At 36.6% G+C, this 17,476-nt stretch overlaps 1 protein-coding gene across 7 annotated transcripts in view; it reads left to right on the top strand.

Moving 5' to 3' along the window:
* Positions 1-17,476, top strand: part of ATG4C (autophagy related 4C cysteine peptidase) — a 156,248-nt gene that overhangs the window by 3,609 nt on the left and 135,163 nt on the right. The window contains exon 1 of one of the 7 annotated variants that reach the window (XM_074380941.1): positions 15,152-16,974. The exons of the other annotated variants lie outside the window; for them this stretch is intronic. The gene's annotated coding sequence lies outside the window, so the exon portion shown is untranslated. Of the gene's footprint in view, positions 1-15,151; positions 16,975-17,476 lie in introns of those variants that run through there. 7 annotated transcript variants of the gene reach the window in all.

Raw genomic sequence — 17,476 nt, forward strand, 5'->3', positions numbered from 1 at the left:
CCTCGGCCTCCCAAAGTGCTGGGATTACAGGCTTGAGCCACTGCGCCCGGCCTCATTCATGTAATTTTTGATAGATACTGGACTGAAACAGTAGTGACTTATAGTTTATTTAAATTTTACATTTCATAGTAAAGTGGTAGAGTGTAGAGTATAGAGCAAAGAGAGTTTGGTGTTAGACTGCCTGGATTCATGGTCTCTATTTGCTATATACTAGCAGTATGACCTTAAAGAAGTTACATAGCTTTTCCAAGCCATTTTTTTTTTTTTATATATATAAGGTCAGGATAATAATAGTACCAGCCTCATAGAAATGTGAAAATTAAATGAGATGATATATGTATGTAGGTTAATAATATTATCGGTACAGATTTTAAATGTTTATTATTATTATTATTATTATAGTGATACTGGGTTCAAGATCATCTTGACTCATGTGACACCATTTTAATTTTGGGATACCTTGTAACTAATAAAACTCAATTTGAGAAAAAAAAATTGTTTGATATTTAGATTTGGAGAAAATATGTAAAATAGTTTTGCTTATTCACTTTTGTCCCAGATAAACCAGCACATATCATCTTCCACAGAATTCTTATGAGATTATGTGTAGTTTACAACCCTGATAGAAAACTTACGGTGATTAGTTTGTGATTACTTATTGTTTGTTAGGGTTATTACCTTTTTTTTAAATTTAATTTAATTTTTTTTTTGAGACGAGTTTAGCTCTTGTTACCCAGGCTGGAATGCAATGGCGCGATCTCGGCTCACCGCAACCTCCGCCTCCTGGGTTCAGGCAATTCTCCTGCCTCAGCCTCCTGAGTAGCTGGGGATTACAGGCACGCGCCACCATGCCCAGCTAATTTTTTGTATTTTTAGTAGAGACGGGGTTTCACCATGTTGACCGGGATGGTCTCGATCTCTTGACTTCGTGATCCACCCGCCTCAGCCTCCCAAAGTGCTGGGATTACAGGCTTGAGCCACTGCGCCCGGCTATTACCTTTATTTTTAACCAAACCTTTTTGATCTTTGTACCCACTTTTAGCTCTTATGAATAGGGTGAAGAGTAGTTATGATCAAGTCTGATCAGCTGCTCTAAAGTCAACCTAATTTCTACCTTTTTTCCTCATTTTTTCTTTTTACTTTCAGCCTATAAAAACATTGAAATGGTAGTACAACAAATACCTGTATATCCTTTACCTAGATTCACTAGTTAACATTATACCTCTTTTGCTCTCATTCCTTGCTGTTAGACAAGTCCTCTTTCTATATAAATACACACACACACACTTTCTTGCTCAACTATTTGAAAGTAAGGTGGAAACATCATGAGACTTTACCCTCAAATAATTCATCATGCATCTCCTAAGAACTAGCACATTCTCTTACATAACTATAATGCCATTAGCATATCCAAATAATTTAACCTTGATATGATGATACTGTCTAATGTACAGTCCATATTCAACAATTAGATTTGCCCAAATATCCCAGTAATGTCATTATAGCATTAAAAAAATACTGAATCCAATCAAAGACATCAATTGTATTTAGTACTTAAATGTCTGTTTTATCTAGAACAGTCTTTACCTTTTCTTTCCTTTTTTGTCTTCAGGTAGAATGCCTCACAAAATCGTGATTTTTTTCCTCACAATTGGTTTCAGATTGAAGAGTTGTGGGTTTTTTTTTTTTTTTCTATTACATGGGTAATGTTTTAAATTTTCCATTTCATCATGTTAAGATTAACATGATGGTTTATTCCATTATTAGTGATTAAGTTTGATCACTTAGTTTAGCCAGATTTTTATATTTTGAAAGTACACTTTCCCTTTTGTATATAATAATCCATGGGGGTGATAAATTGAGATCATATGGGATATTCTGTTTTGCAGGTTTTTAAATTTTCTTATCCAGTGATTTTAGTAGCCATTGATAAAAGCATTGGTGGTTGCCAAATAGTGATTTACCGCTTCTGTCATTCCTACGTATATTTGCTGGCTCTCTTCTCTAAATTAAGAGCTTTCTCTTCTCTTCTTTTATTTTAGTATTACTATGTACCCAAGGATCCTTTTGTTTTTTTTTCCCTCAAAATTAATGTGTTATAATTTGCTACCATCATTCCTTTTGATGATTAAATTTTTAAAAATCTAATCAGTAGTAGATCCTTCAAGTTGGTTCCCAAGACCTTTGGATATGTCCACATTGGTGTTTGAGTACTTTCTTTCTCATATTTGTATAATAAGATGTTCCAGCCCAAACTTGTACATTTCCTGCCCAATACATGGAATCAGCCATTTTACCACAGAATCCTGGTTTATTTTAGTGGAAAATGATACTTAGAAACCAAGATCTGGGCATTGAATATGCTCTTTGTTACTAGGGTGTCACTGGTTCTAGACCCTTTAAATGGACACACATATACAGTTTTGTTTTTTTTTTGAGACGGAATTTTGCTGTTGTTGCCCAGGCTAGAGTGCAATGAATGGCGCCATCTTGGCTACCCGCAACCTCCGCCTCCTAAGTTCAGGCGATTTTCCTTCCTTAGTCTCCTAAGTAGCTGGGATTACAGGCATGCACCACCACGCCCGGCTAATTTTGTATTTTTAGTAGAGATGGGATTTCTCCATGTTGGTCAGTCTGGTCTTCAACTCCCGACCTCAGGTGGTCTCCCTGCCTCGGCCTTCCAAAGTGCTGGGATGACAGGCGTGAGCCACCATGCCTGGCCAATATATACACTTTTTAAGAAATCATGAGTTCATAGCATACCTTCAATTCAGATTGAACACTGCAGAATTCTCATCACTTCCTTCCAATTCCTGTTTCTACCTCTGTTTTCTCAAAGAGAGAATTCTGATTCTCAATTATATCACAATTTTTATTCATCTAACCTATCTTACAACACACATAAAATAGGTTTGGAATTACTGGACTGACTGATACTGCTTTCAGCAACAGATTGGCCAAGTAAAAATTTCTTTGCTATTTAATGTTCTTAGAATATATCCCACTAAAGGTATATGTAGTCAAAATAGATGTTCAAAGTTATTTGAATTATTTTTTCTCTGTGATTATGTTATTAGTTAGGGTCTTACTAAATTACTTTTTAATAGACTGTAAAATGTTATCTGTAAAACTACTAAAGTGACATAATTTAAAACTTTGTCATAATATATAGTTATAGGGAACTCTAGAACAGTTCTATCAGCTGGAGAATATTCGATTTTAAGACTTGTAAGGCTCTAAGCTTGTAGTTCTATTTTTCAATTGATATAATCTTATTTGAAATTAGGAATGACAAAAGTGACATCAAGTGATTCCATTTGTAAGCCAAAACAATTGTGTTTGTGAACATTTTAAACAATGCTCTTCTTTTAACTGATGATACAATTCAAGCATTAATCTTTAACAATGGACATAATTGTTGGGGGTACTTAGTAACTAATTCCCAAGTAATAGCTCTAATGTTTTCCTGTATTTATAACCAGAATGGAAAGATTTATGTTTTTCATTAAGTCCTTCTTTGTATTTGAAGAATGCTTGTTGTGACGGTATTTTACCCTTTGGTATTATTCATGTGTGAATATTCTCATTGGAAGGGGGGAAATATGTCTCTTAATAGTTGTGATACTTTATATCACTATTGTAAGATAATAACCACATTTAGTCTTATGGTTAGTTATAAGCATCTTGTTTATTAGAATGTAAGATTAATGAGGGCAGGAACTGGGTTTCATGGCTCATTGTATCTCCCTCAGTGCCTTGTAGGAGTAACCACTCAAATACTTGATGAAAAAATGTGATGTTTTGTGTTTAAATTACATGTAGTACTAGCTTCCATAATAAAGATGCACCTTTTTCTTGGCAAGAGTAACTAATATAATGGGTCTTGGAAAAGGTCTTATCCATTGTTGTAGTCTGTCTTCCATTGCTTATAACAGAATACCTGAAATTGGGTAATTTATAAAGAAAAGGAATTTATTCCTTGTAGTTATGAAAGCTGAAAAGTCCAAGGTTGAGGAGCTGTATCTGGTGAAGGCCTTCTTGCTAGTGGGGGCTCTGCAGAGTCTTGAGGTGGTGCAGGGGATCACGCGGTGACAGAGCTAAGCACACTAGCTCAAGTCTCACTTTCTCCTTATAAAGGCTCCAGTCCCACTCCTGTGATAACCTGTTAATCCATAATCCATAAGTGAATTAATTTATTCATGAGGGCAGAACCCCCATTACCCAGTCACCTCTTTTTTTTTTTTTTTTTTGAGACGGAGTTTCGCCCTTGTTACCCAGGCTGGAGTGCAATGGCGCGATCTCGGCTCACCGCAACCTCTGCCTCCTGGGCTCAGGCAATTCTCCTGCCTCAGCCTCCTGAGTAGCTGGGATTACAGGCACGTGCCACCATGCCCAGCTAATTTTTTGCACTTTTAGTAGAGACGGGGTTTCACCATGTTGACCAGGATGGTCTAGATCTCTCGACCTCGTGATCCACCCGCCTCGGCCTCCCAAAGTGCTGGGATTACAGGCTTGAGCCACCGCGCCTGGCACCCAGTCACCTCTTAAAGGCACCATGATAGCATTTATATTTACTTATTACACACCTCAAAAATCACTGTATCTCAAACTGAATTTCCTATCCTCACCTTAGTCTTCTCTACTTGGGTTCCCTGTTTTGGTTAGTGGAACCATTTTCCTCCTAAACATTAGACCTGAAATCTCAGAGTCACTTTAGTCTCCTCTCTTGTATGTGGGCATATACACATCCATATATTTGTATGACGTTGCTAGGTCTACCATGTCAACTAGCTACTTTTATCTACTCATTTCTAATCCTTTTACCAGTACCCTGATTGAGGTTCTCATTACCACACATAGACGGTCTTCTGATCAGTTGAAGGAATTGGCATATTTAATGTAGAAAAGAGAAGACTGGGGGCTAGGGAGTTAGGAGGTATGTCTTTAAATATCAGATGGAGGCCGGGCGCGGTGGCTCAAGCCTGTAATCCCAGCACTTTGGGAGGCCGAGGCGGGTGGATCACGAGGTCGAGAGATCGAGACCATCCTGGTCAACAAGGTGAAACCCTGTCTCTACTAAAAATACAAAACATTAGCTGGGCATGGTGGTGTGTGCCTGTAATCCCAGCTACTCAGGAGGCTGAGGCAGGAGAATTGCTTGAACCCAGGAGGCGGAGGCTGTGGTGAGCCAAGATCGCACCATTGCACTCCAGCCTGGGTAACAAGAGCGAAACTCCGTCTCAAAAAAAAAAAAAAAAAATATCAGATGGGCTGTCAAATGGAAGGATTAGTTTCAGAGGTTACAACCAGGAACAGTTAGTGAAAATAATGTAGACAGAAATTTGGTTTCACATAATATCATTTTAGCAAGTCTAATTGTTTAAAATTAGCAGATAATCCTGTAGTTCCTATGGATACTCTACAACAGCTATGGATGTTCTAGAAGAGTTATGAAAATAAACAGCTTAAAACATTTTTGGGCTTTTACATTTATAGCATATTTTGAGGTGTAGTGCAATATTCATTTAGTATTTTTCTAGAAGTGTTCCATCAGAGGCTGAGGGACTGCAGCTGGCAAGGATGTTGTTGTAAAGGAGATCTCGTTACTGTATGGGTGGTTGAACCCAATTAGTAGTTGATTATTAGTGAGTCAACCAGAGAGCAAATCAGAACTCTCAGGATGGTAGTGATACTTTTTTCATTCTTTTAAACTTACACATTTTCTGTCACAACTACTCTCTACCCAAGTACTATTGATTAGGAAATATTAGTGAAAGCTTGTATCGTGTGAGACAATGATCAAGAACTACTGTTAATACTTACTAGTGCTAGGCATGGTGGCTTATGCCTGTAGTCCTGGAACTTTGGGAGGCTGAGGCAGGCGGATGACTTGAGGTCAGGAGTTTGAGACCAGCCTGAGCAACGTAGAAAAACCCCATCTCTATAAAAAATACAGAAAGGTAGCCAGGCGTGTAGTCCCAGCTACTAGGGAACTGGGGTGGGAGGATGACTTGAGCCCAGGAGGTTGAGGCTACAGTGAGCTGAGAGTGTGGCACTGCACTCCAGCTTGGGCAACAGAGCAAGACCTTGTCTCAAAAAACAAATAAACAAACAAAAACTGAAGAAGAAAAATCTCCCCTAAAACCCAAAAAACACAAACCACCAAAAAACAAAAAAAGTACTAGTTATTAAATGCTTTGTAAATTCTCTTTCAGTCCTGAGATTTTTTTTTTTTTTTTTTTTTTTGAGACGGAGTTTCGCTCTTGTTACCCAGGCTGGAGTGCAATGGCGCGATCTCGGCTCACCACAACCTCCGCCTCCTGGGTTCAAGCAATTCTCCTGCCTCAGCCTCCTGAGTAGCTGGGATTACAGGCACGCGCCACCATGCCCAGATAATTTTTTGTATTTTTAGTAGAGACGGGGTTTCACCATGTTGACCAGGATGGTCTCGATCTCTCGACCTCGTGATCCGCCCGCCTCGGCCTCCCAAAGTGCTGGGATTACAGGCTTGAGCCACCGCGCCCGGCTTTTTTTTTTTTTTTTTTTTTTTTTTTGAGGCGGAGTTTCGCTCTTGTTACCCAGGCTGGAGTGCAATGGCGCAATCTCGGCTCACTGCAACCTCCGCCTCCTGGGTTCAGGCAATTCTCCTGCCTCAGCCTCCTGAGTAGCTGGGATTACAGGCACGTGCCACCATGCCCAGCTAATTTTTTGCATTTTTAGTAGAGACGGGGTTTCACCATGTTGACCAGGATGGTCTCGATCTCTCGACCTCGTGATCCACCCGCCTCGGCCTCCCAAAGTGCTGGGATTACAGGCTTGAGCCACCGCGCCCGGCTTAGTCCTGAGATTCTTAAATTCTTCAGTCCTTAGAGGGGTTAATTATACTTTGTTGATTAAATCATTTTACTCACTGTATTACCTCTTATATAGAGATAGCAGTCTACAGCTATCTATAGCTTGGAAAGTTGCATTTTGAAGTAAATATGGAGGCTCCAGGTATTCATAGTTACCTTTGACTTAGAGGTTACTAAGAACCTGACATAATTAAAATTTATTTATCAAACAACTGTGTTCTTAGAGATAAGATCAAGGCTTAAGGCTATCTTTAAACAGCCTAGATGTCATTAATAATTCTTGTTTTGGTCTTCAAGTAGATAATTGAGGTCATTTTAACTCCTTATATCTTATTTAGGTTGGTTATGATGATGACTTTGCACAGTCTATGAACATGTAGCATGCAGTGCTGCACAGGTGGAGGTTTTTGCCGCAAGCCATGTGTGAGGAACGTGGCAGAAGTCATGTGTGATGATAAATGTGTGTCTTCTCAATACTTAGTTTCTCATATATATTTTACTTAGATTAAGAGAAGAATACATTGATATTTTATTTAGTCATCATTATAAAGTAGCTGTGCATTGATTTAGTGTTTTTTATTGGAGGATGTGATCCTGAGGAGTCCTAAGAATGTTTATAAGATTTTTCTTGAGGCAAAACTATCTTATAGTCTTTCTGCTATCAGTCGTTTATTCTTTTCAAAGCCATTTTCTGAAACTACACATCTTGCCTTTATTGTGTTGCTGTTCCTTTTTCGAGTCTTTTTGTCTTTATCTCTTACTGCCATTTACCTTGCCTACCCCTTAACTCTGAAAGGGGACATTGCACATAAATATTATTATTATTGCTCTCCCTTTCATATTTGCTACTTTTTAAAAAGATAAGGAAAAGAATTACAAACTGACTGTTTATAGAGTACAAGTTCAGTGCTTGAAGATAGAAGGTTGGCAGGTATAGGTGAAGAGAAGGAATACAAATGGATACAATAATTGATGTTTCTGTAAACAAAGAAGAGAGAGAGAAGAAATGAGAGCAGAGATGATAGCCCGTTGTATTAGAGACCTTCAAGATCAGATAAAGGATTGATATTTGTTACTAAAAATGCAAGCAGGTAGAAAAGGTTACATACAATAGATAAAAAACTAGAGTAGACATCTCAGTTCATTGTATTTAATGATACAGCTAAAAGCATGTCAGAAATTCTAAATCAATATCTGTATTTCATCTAGCAGCAGAATACTATTTGGGGAAGATGCCTGAGCATATGCAAATTCCAGAGGTCTGCAGTGCTTTTACCCATTGTACCATGTGACTGAGATGTGTTCCATAGACTTAGTCTCTAAAGTTCTGCCAGGAGCATTTACTTGGCTTTAAATCCTCAGTGGATAAAGTAGTCTACTTATTGCTAGATGGGAGAGGCTGATTACCTTCACCTGCCCTTCGGGTACATTGATTTGAGTACTCTTTACATTTATCAGTTTATAAGTTTTTGACTCTCTTAATTCATGGTTATTGGTTAGAAAAGTGACTCTCCAAAAATGACTTCTGGATCTCAATCGATAATTTTCATATCAAATGTAGCTCTGCTCTCCAAAAGAATTCTGCTTAGTCTTCACTCTGCTTTTTGCATCATTAACAGAAAAGTTTAGGAATCAACTTCATCTGTTAGCTTTATCTTTGTTTACTGAGATATGATAAAATAGAGTTTTCTCCTCTTTAATGCTATTATTAAAATGGATTTGTTAGAAGCCTTGATCTTACCTCTAAGCAGAACATTTGTTAGAATGTTAACAATGAACAGAAATATGAAGATGGTGGATGATAAGGTGGCTGTAGTATGTGTTAGTAAAGAACATCTGCTTGAAAAAAGATTTAATAATTTCTCTAAGCCAGGGATGGTGATGGGTGCCTGTAGTCCCAGCTACTTGGGAGGCTGAGGTGGGAGGATTGCTGGAATGCAAGAGTTTTTAAGTCTGCAGTGAACGATGATTGTGCGACTGCACACTCTAGCATAGGCAACAGAGGGAGACCCTTTAAAAAAAAAAAGAAAAGATTTAATAATTTCTGATAGTTTTTAAAGAAATAATTCATAAGCACCTTCTAAAAATAATTTGGAAATTGTGAAGTATATTATTTTGATGCTTTTCTAGACTGAGAATCTGATGACACCACATAGAGTAAACGAATTTTGGCCTATCAGTTGATCACTGGGGCAGTGAAACCAGGTATTTTAACTGCTTCAGGAATTGAAATATACTCGATAATGGCTAAATTATTACTTTTCTTTATGCTTTGTAGACACATGCATTTTAATTTTTTCTTTTTAAACAAAAACAGGGAAGCTTCTGGAAAGGGAGTTTGTGGGTAAGGGTAAGGGTAATTTTAGAATTTTTTAGTGAGACTTTTACTTTTTTTTTTTTTTTTAAGTTATTGAGAAATGCTGAATGTATGATAGGGACTTTTAAAGATCATTGCGGTTTCCTCATTTGTGTTTTTCTTTTACTCATTTGCAGTTAAACTAAAAGTGCTGTTTGTCTTGCTTTTCCTTGGCTTATCTCACATAAATATAAATAAAATATTTTAATAGACCAAAGCATTAATTTATTACTTTTTCTCTTTCCAGATGTCACCCCATTTATTTTAAAGAGAACATACATTATGAATTAACAAGGAGTAATTCTCCAAGTTATTTTATTTAGCTAGAGTTGCCTTAGGGAATTAAATTGAGGAAGTTAAATTTTCACATGACTAAATAGCTGAATCTGATGTCTTTCAGAACCACAAGAATAAGGTTCTTTATCTTAAAAAGGAGAAAAAAAAGGTCTCAGCATTTTGACTTTATCAGCTGTTTAGGAATTTTGTAATAGGATGTCTACAAGGTCGATTTTTTAGTTCAGCAGTTTCAGTTGTAATGTTAGAATTTAATATAACCTGGTTACATTTGTAATTTAGTGTATTCAATTTTTTATTTGAACAATTTACTTTTGAATAATTTTGATATTTTTTAAAAGAGGCTCAATGTGAACAATTTAAATATTAAAGAGAAATACAAAGAAGAAAGTCAAAGTAGAGGTTCATTTCTTAGACACTAACGTTATGGGCTGGGAGTGGTGGCTCATGCCTGTAATCCCAGCACTTTGGAAGTGGGCTGGGAATCCACTTTGAGGCAGGTGAATCCCCTGAGGTCAGGAGTTCGAGACCAGCCTGGCAAACATGGTGAAACCCTGTCTATACTAAAAATATAAAAATTAGCTGGGTGTGGTGGTGCATGCCTGTAATCCCAGCTACTTGGGAGGCTGAGGCAGGAGAATTGCTTAAACCTGGGAGGTGGAGGTTGCAGTGAGCTGAGATCATGCCATTGCACTCCAGCCTGTGCAACAGAGCAAGACTTCCGTCTCAGGGAAACAAACAAACGAACGTTTTGAACTTCTACACATTGTTTTATGCATATATGTACATGTGTGGGCATATGTGTGTGTGTATATATATATATATATATATATATGATATTTATGCATCGACATTCATAAGTTCCTCTTTTTTTCCCATTCTATGCCCTCGATATCTTTTTATAGTGATAAATACAGATCCATATCACTGTAATATGTATATGCCATAATTTAGTCATCAGCAGATGATTTTATGTCTGTTATGTTCTGGCTATGCTATTCTTTGCCATCAGAGAGTTAATTTGAGAAATAATTATGTTATTATTTGTGAGTTAATTTGAGAAATAGTTATGTTATTGTTAGTAATTATGCTTGTTTCTTCAGGATTGCCAATTTTATCTCTTATGATAATGAAAAAAATGAAATTCCTTTAATGTACATTTCTTAGGTCTAGTAAGGTTGAAAATATTTTGTATGTTTATGGCTTCTTTCTTTTTCCAGTTGCCTTTTTTTTTCTGTTTAGGTTTTTCTTTACTGATTATAAGAGCTTTTTGTATATTAAGGACATTAACTCTTTATATATGTAATTTGTATTGAACTTTTTTCCTTATTGATGAATTGTAACTGAACCTTATGCTGTTTTGTTCTTTCTCTATAAAATGTTCATTTTTGTTTAATTACATTTTCCTTTCTGATTTTTGGTTTTGTATACCATGCTTAGAAAAGCCTTATTTTTTTTTTTTGAGACGGAATCTTGCTTTGTTGCCCAGGCTGGAGTGAAGTAGTACAATCTCAGCTCATTACAACCTCCACCTCCTGGGTTGAAGCAATTCTGCCTCAACCTGCCTCAGTCTCCCAAGTAGCTGGGATTACAGGCACATGCCACCACACCAGGCTAATTTTTTTGTATTTTTAGTAGAGACAGAGTTTCACCACGTTGGCCAGGCTGGTATTGAACTCCTGACTTCAGGTGATTTGCCCACTTCGACCTCCCAAAGTGCTGGGATTATAGGCGTGAGCCACTGTGCCCAGACAGAAAGGCCTTTTCTACCCCAGGATTTAAAAAATAATTTAAATCTATGTTTCCTTGGAGTGTGTACACATAGTACACATATAACTATGTGTTTGCATTTGTATTTAAATATTTGATTCATCTAGAATTCATCATTTATTGAGGTTGTTATCTAGCTTTATTTTAAAAACTGTCTAGCTTATTATTTTGGCATTATTTTTTAAATTAACCATCTTTTCTCACTGATGTGAAGTATTTTTCATATTAGATACTAAATTCTTTTTTTTTTTTTTTTTTTTTTTTGAGATGGAGTTTCTCTCTTGTTACCCAGGCTGGAGTGCAATGGCACGGTCTCGGCTCACCGCAACCTCCGCCTCCTGGGTTCAGGCAATTCTCCTGCCTCAGCCTCCCGAGTAGCTGGGATTACAGGCATGTGCCACCATGCCCAGCTACTTTTTTGTATTTTTAGTAGAGACAGGGTTTCACCACGTTGACCAGGATGGTCTCGATCTCTTGACCTTGTGATCCACCCGCCTCGGCCTCCCAAAGTGCTGGGATTACAGGCTTGAGCCACCGCGCCCGGCCTGAATTCTTAAATGTGCTTGGGTTTATTTCTATGCTCTCCGTTATATTTTATTCAGTGTCTTCCTGTGCTAATAAGAAAAATAAGTTTAAATGATGTTAAACTTTATTGTAGTTTTATAATGTGTTTTAATATGCTTTAAGGCAACTCTCCTTTTCATTAGGAATTTTTTGTTATTCTTTATAAAGTGTCTCAATTTGTAAATGGTTCAAGGGATCATTTTTCAAAATAATCTCTGATTTATCCAAAGTTAAGATTTTTGGGAACAGCCATTTTATTTATTTATTTATTTATTTTAGAAGATCTTGTTCTGTCATCCAGGTTGGAGTGCAATGGTTCAATGATAGCTTACTGCAGCCCTGACTTCCTGGGCTCAAGTGATCCCCCAACCTCCCTAGTAGCTGGGACTATAGACACATGCCACCATGCCTGGCTAATTTTTAATTTTATAAGGAAAAAAACTCACTATGTTGCCCAGGCTGGTCTTGAAAACTTCTGGGCTCAAGGAGTCCTCCCTCTTAGCCTTCCAAAGTGTGGGGATTACAGGTGTGAGCCACCACGCCTGGCTCCATTTAAATTTTTGTTACAGAAATAAAGTGGGTTTCAGTCTTTATAGAAGAATGGAATTTAATTTTAGTCATATGAAAAGTAACTATGCTGAATTATTTTTTAAACTAGCAACAACTCATCTTTAGTTTAATCTTATGATAATAATTTTATCATTCTCGACTACTCTATCTGACAATGATAATGAAAATATTTTCATAGAATAGTTAAGAGTGTGTTCCAAAGGTATTTCAATTGTTTCAAGCTTGGGGGTAAAGTTATTCTGAGTAAATAATGTAGCTACATAGCAGGAGTTTTGACGAAAAAAAAAAAGTTATCGTTATTATTGTTAAGGTACTCTAAGTGCCTTGAGGTTAGAATATTTGTTTTATTAATTTCTGTATCTATCACAGCATCTTTTTTTAATTTTTAATTTTAATTTTTGTGGGTACATAGTAGGTGTATATATTTATGGGGCACATGAGATGTTTTGATATAGACATGAAATGTGTCATACTTATATCATGGAAAATGGGGTATCCATTCCCTCAAGTGTACATCCTTTGTGTTACAAACAATCCAGTTATGCTCTTTTAGTTATTTTAAAATGTTCAATTAAATTATTATTGACTATAATCACCCTGTTGGGCTATCAAATACTAGGTCATATTTATTCTTTCTGTTTTTCTTTTTTTGCTTTTTTCTTTTTTTTTGAGACGGAGTTTCGCTCTTGTTACCCAGGCTGGAGTGCAATGGCGCGTTCTCGGCTCACCGCAACCTCCGCCTCCTGGGTTCAGGAAATTCTCCTGCCTCCGCCTCCTGAGTAGCCGGGATTACAGGCACGCGCCACCATGCCCAGCTAATTTTTTGTATTTTTTTTTTTTAATAGAGACGGGGTTTCACCATGTTGACCAGGATGGTCTCGATCTCTTGACCTCGTGATCCACCCGCCTCGGCCTCCCAAAGTGCTGGGATTACAGGCTTGAGCCACCGCGATCGGCCCTGTTTTTCTTTTTGTACCCATTAACCATTCCCACCTCTTCCCAACGCTCTCATTACCCTTCCCAGCCTCTGGTAACCATGCTTTATACTCTGCCTTCATGAGTTTGTCTGAGCATCTTACCTTGCTTATTTATTTACTTAGGAGTCATTATCTAAGATACAGACTTCCCCATATAACATGTCTAATTGCTCACTGTCTGTTTTTTCCCCATCCGGTTTAAGGCTTCTTGATTTTCACACTTGCTGAGGACTATCCAGAGTATTATTGGTGGCTGGTGATGGGAACTGTCTGAACCAAAAATTCTTTCCTGTGGCCTTCTTTCTTTCTGACTTAGGAAGAAGATACATGCATGTACATTCTCTCATTTTAAAATTTTGGATTTAAGAGATTCAAGCTTGGTGGCTTTTTAAAAATAAATTTTTTAAATTCTAAAAATAATAAATTCTAAAAAAATAAAAAATAATAAATGTGTTAAGATTTGGAAAATGTGGGCAATTGTGGTATAAAAATAACTACAGAGAAACTACTTTTAACATTTTGGTATAATTCTTTTTTTACTTTTTTTTTTTCTTTTTTTTGAGATGGAGTTTCGCTCTTGTTACCCAGGCTGGAGTGCAATGGCGCGATCTCGGCTCACCGCACCCTCCGCCTCCTGGGTTCAGGCAATTCTTCTGCCTCAACCTCCTGAGTAACTGGGATTACAGGCACGCACCACCATGCCCAGCTAATTTTTTGTATTTTTAGTAGAGATGGGGTTTCATCATGTTGACCAGGGTGGTCTCGATCTCCTGACCTCGTGATCCACCTGCCTCGGCCTCCCAAAGTGCTGGGATTACAGGCTTGAGCCACCGCGCCCGGCAGTCTTTTCTTACTTTCTAACTCCTTTCATTCCCCCTCTGCTGTCCCTGCCCTTCCTGTGTCATATGATACATAAGTTTCAGATTCTGCATAGTGTTTCCCCATTTTAGGAGACATTTTTAATGGATGTATAATCCATCATGTGGATACACTATATATAATTCACAAATTTTATAAACTCTCTTCCTTTTCTTGCTTTTCCAGAATTTGCTAAATTATGTATGCAGTTTTCTTGAGGAAAATTCTTCTTTTCTTTATTCTAGTGTCAGTTAAAAAAAATTCTAATTCTGGTGAGAGTGCTGCTAGTGATATACCTATATTTCTTATCAGTTCATTGATTCCTTTAATAAATATTTTTGAGAGCCAATTGTGTGCCCGACAGAATTTAAGGACACTCAGTTACAGTATAGTGCAATGAGTGTGATGATACAGGAAAACATAGGATCCTATGAGAACTAAGAGGAGGACAACTATCTTAGTTTGAAGTTTGGAGAGGGTAGTCAGGAAATCATATTGATCTTGCCAGAGGAAGTGAAACTGAAGCTGGGTTTGAGGGACTCTATGATAGTAAGGTAGTCATACAGTGAGAGTGAGTAGTAAGGCACTAGAGGTAGAGGGAATAGATGCAAACATATGGAGATATCTGATAACATACCAAGTTCAGGAAGCTTTTATAGTAATATATTAATATAAAATATTTATACTATTTTATTAATATAAATAAGTATATAAATATATTTAAATATATATAATATAAATATATTTATATATATTTATATAATAATATTTATATATTTATATATTTTTAATATTTATATAATGATATATAAATATAAATATATAAATAAAAATAATAAATATTTTATTAATATAAAATATGTAAATATTTTATATTATAATATATGCTAAATGTAGTTTTATATACGTTTATATATTAAATGTAGTTTTTATATTATATATTAAATGTAGTTTCAGCATATGCTGCATGTGAAGTAGTAAAAGAGGAAGCTGGTAAGTAGGCAGGGGTTATTTCATGAAGGGTCTTAAATATCATCCTTAAGTACCAGGAACTGTGCCAAGTGCTAGGTGTATGAACAAACAAAGCAGAGTCCCTGAGGAATGTGTTTATAGCTTTCATTCTCATATATACATCAGCAGTTCTCAAATCAGTATGCCTAGCCCAGACCTCTCCTTTGAGCTCCAGAGCTATATATCCAACTGCCTAGTTGATTGACATCCAGAGAATGTAGCTAGAGTGTAAGTTCCAAGGAAGTAGGTATTTCATTGCCTTTGTTCTGAGATGTACTTGCGGTGCCTAGAACACTACCTGGCAATAATTTATCTAATGATTAAGGAAAAGAACGGCCAGGAGTGGTGGCTCACGTCTGTAATCCCAGCACTTTGGAAGGACGAGGCAGGTGGATCACAGTGTCAGGAGTTCAAGACCAGCCTGGCCAAGATGGTGAAACCCCATCTCTACTAAAAATACAAAAAAATTAGCCAAGTGTGGTGACAGGCACCTGCAATCCCAGCTACTTGGGAGGCTGAGGCAGAGAATTGCTTGAACCCAGGAGCCGGAGGTTGCAGTGAGGCCGAGATTGCACCACTGCATTCCAGTCTGGGTGACAGAGTGAGACTGTGTCTCAAAAAAAAGAACAACAACAACAACAAACCCCAAAAAATAAAATGATTCTTTACTTGTGTTTCTCAGAGACATCAATACCACATATCTCAAATCAAATTCATAGTCTTCTCCCTCTAACTTCTCCCTTTCCTGATGTTTCCTATTTCAGTGATTGGCACCATCTTTGGCATATCCCTGTTCTTTACCTTCCATATCGATTGTTATCACCAAGACATACTGAATTTTCTACATGCTTCCTCAGCTGTCCATTTTTCCATCTTCACTGCTCCAAGTCCAAGCTATCATCTCGTCGTCCTGTATAATATAGGTTGAGCATCCCTAATCCAAAAATCAAGACATCTAAAATTTTCCAGGATCTGTAACTTTTTGATTGCCAATATAATGCTCTAAGGAAATGCTCACTAGAGCATTTTGGATTTTTGGATTAATGATGCTCAACTAGTAAGTATACATAATGCAAATATTTAAAAAAATGTAGAAATCCAAATACTCCCAAGCATTTTGGATAAGGGATACTCAACCTGTAGGAGTAAACTCATTGTCTATTCTTGTTCCTTTCCATGTTCTTCATGCTGCTATTGAAGTAAAACAAACCAACCTACTGAATCTGGTTATGATATTCCTGTTTGAAACAGTTGCTCTAAGGATAAAGAACGAAATTTTTAACCTGGTGTACAAGGCCCTTTGTGCTTTGGGATCTGTATAACCATATAGCCTCATCTCATGCCATTTAAAAAATTTTTTTAGACTTTTCTGTTTTCTAGTCACATTGACTTTTTAAGTTCTTCTAATAGACCATGCTTTCTCCTGGCTCATAACTATGATGTATGATTAGTAACTTTTAATACACATTATAAAAGGGAATGTCTATTGTAATAGAAATGAATGTATCAATATTTTTGAGTAGATATTTATAACCCTAAAAGGGTAATGTTCTGTGCAGCATTCTTTTCTTGAAAAGTAAACTGTCTGTGAATTATTGCAAATAATCACAAGCATTTTCAGTTATAATTTGTTCCTTTTCAGATTATGTCACACATCTCAATTTTCTCTGAAGTCAGTAATAAAACAAACACTTATGAGCTACATTTATTCTATTTTAAAGTAAGAAAATGTTTTCCATTATAAATTTAAGCCATTCTGTTTTTTTAAGTGATGCAGTATGGAAATAGGAAGGAAATGTAGGAAATGTCTTATTTAAAAAACAAAATAATAGGACTTTATGTGAAAGTAGTGACTAATCAATATAAGTGGAAGTCTTCATTCTGAAGATAGTCAAGATTTTTTATAAGATTTCAAATCACCTTTTCTAATTACCGATAAAAAAAATTTTGAATATTCTCACTAGCACCAGTGCACCAGAGCAGAGCTGTGTTACTAAACTGATTTATTGTATTCAGTTGTGAACAACTGGAGGAGATTGTTGCTAGGTTTATTGTTGTATATTTGGTAGTAAACATTTTTTGTAATTAAAATATATCTTCTGTAAGATTTTTGTTTGTAAGATGAGAAATTGGTTTTCTGTTTATTTCTAATGGTAAAAAGAGAAATTGCTTTGTTCATTTCCAGTTAAATTCTATCTAATCACTTAAGTAACTTTAACAGG

The sequence above is a fragment of the Saimiri boliviensis genome, chromosome 11 (assembly GCF_048565385.1).
Source record: "Saimiri boliviensis isolate mSaiBol1 chromosome 11, mSaiBol1.pri, whole genome shotgun sequence".
NCBI lineage: Eukaryota > Metazoa > Chordata > Mammalia > Primates > Cebidae > Saimiri > Saimiri boliviensis.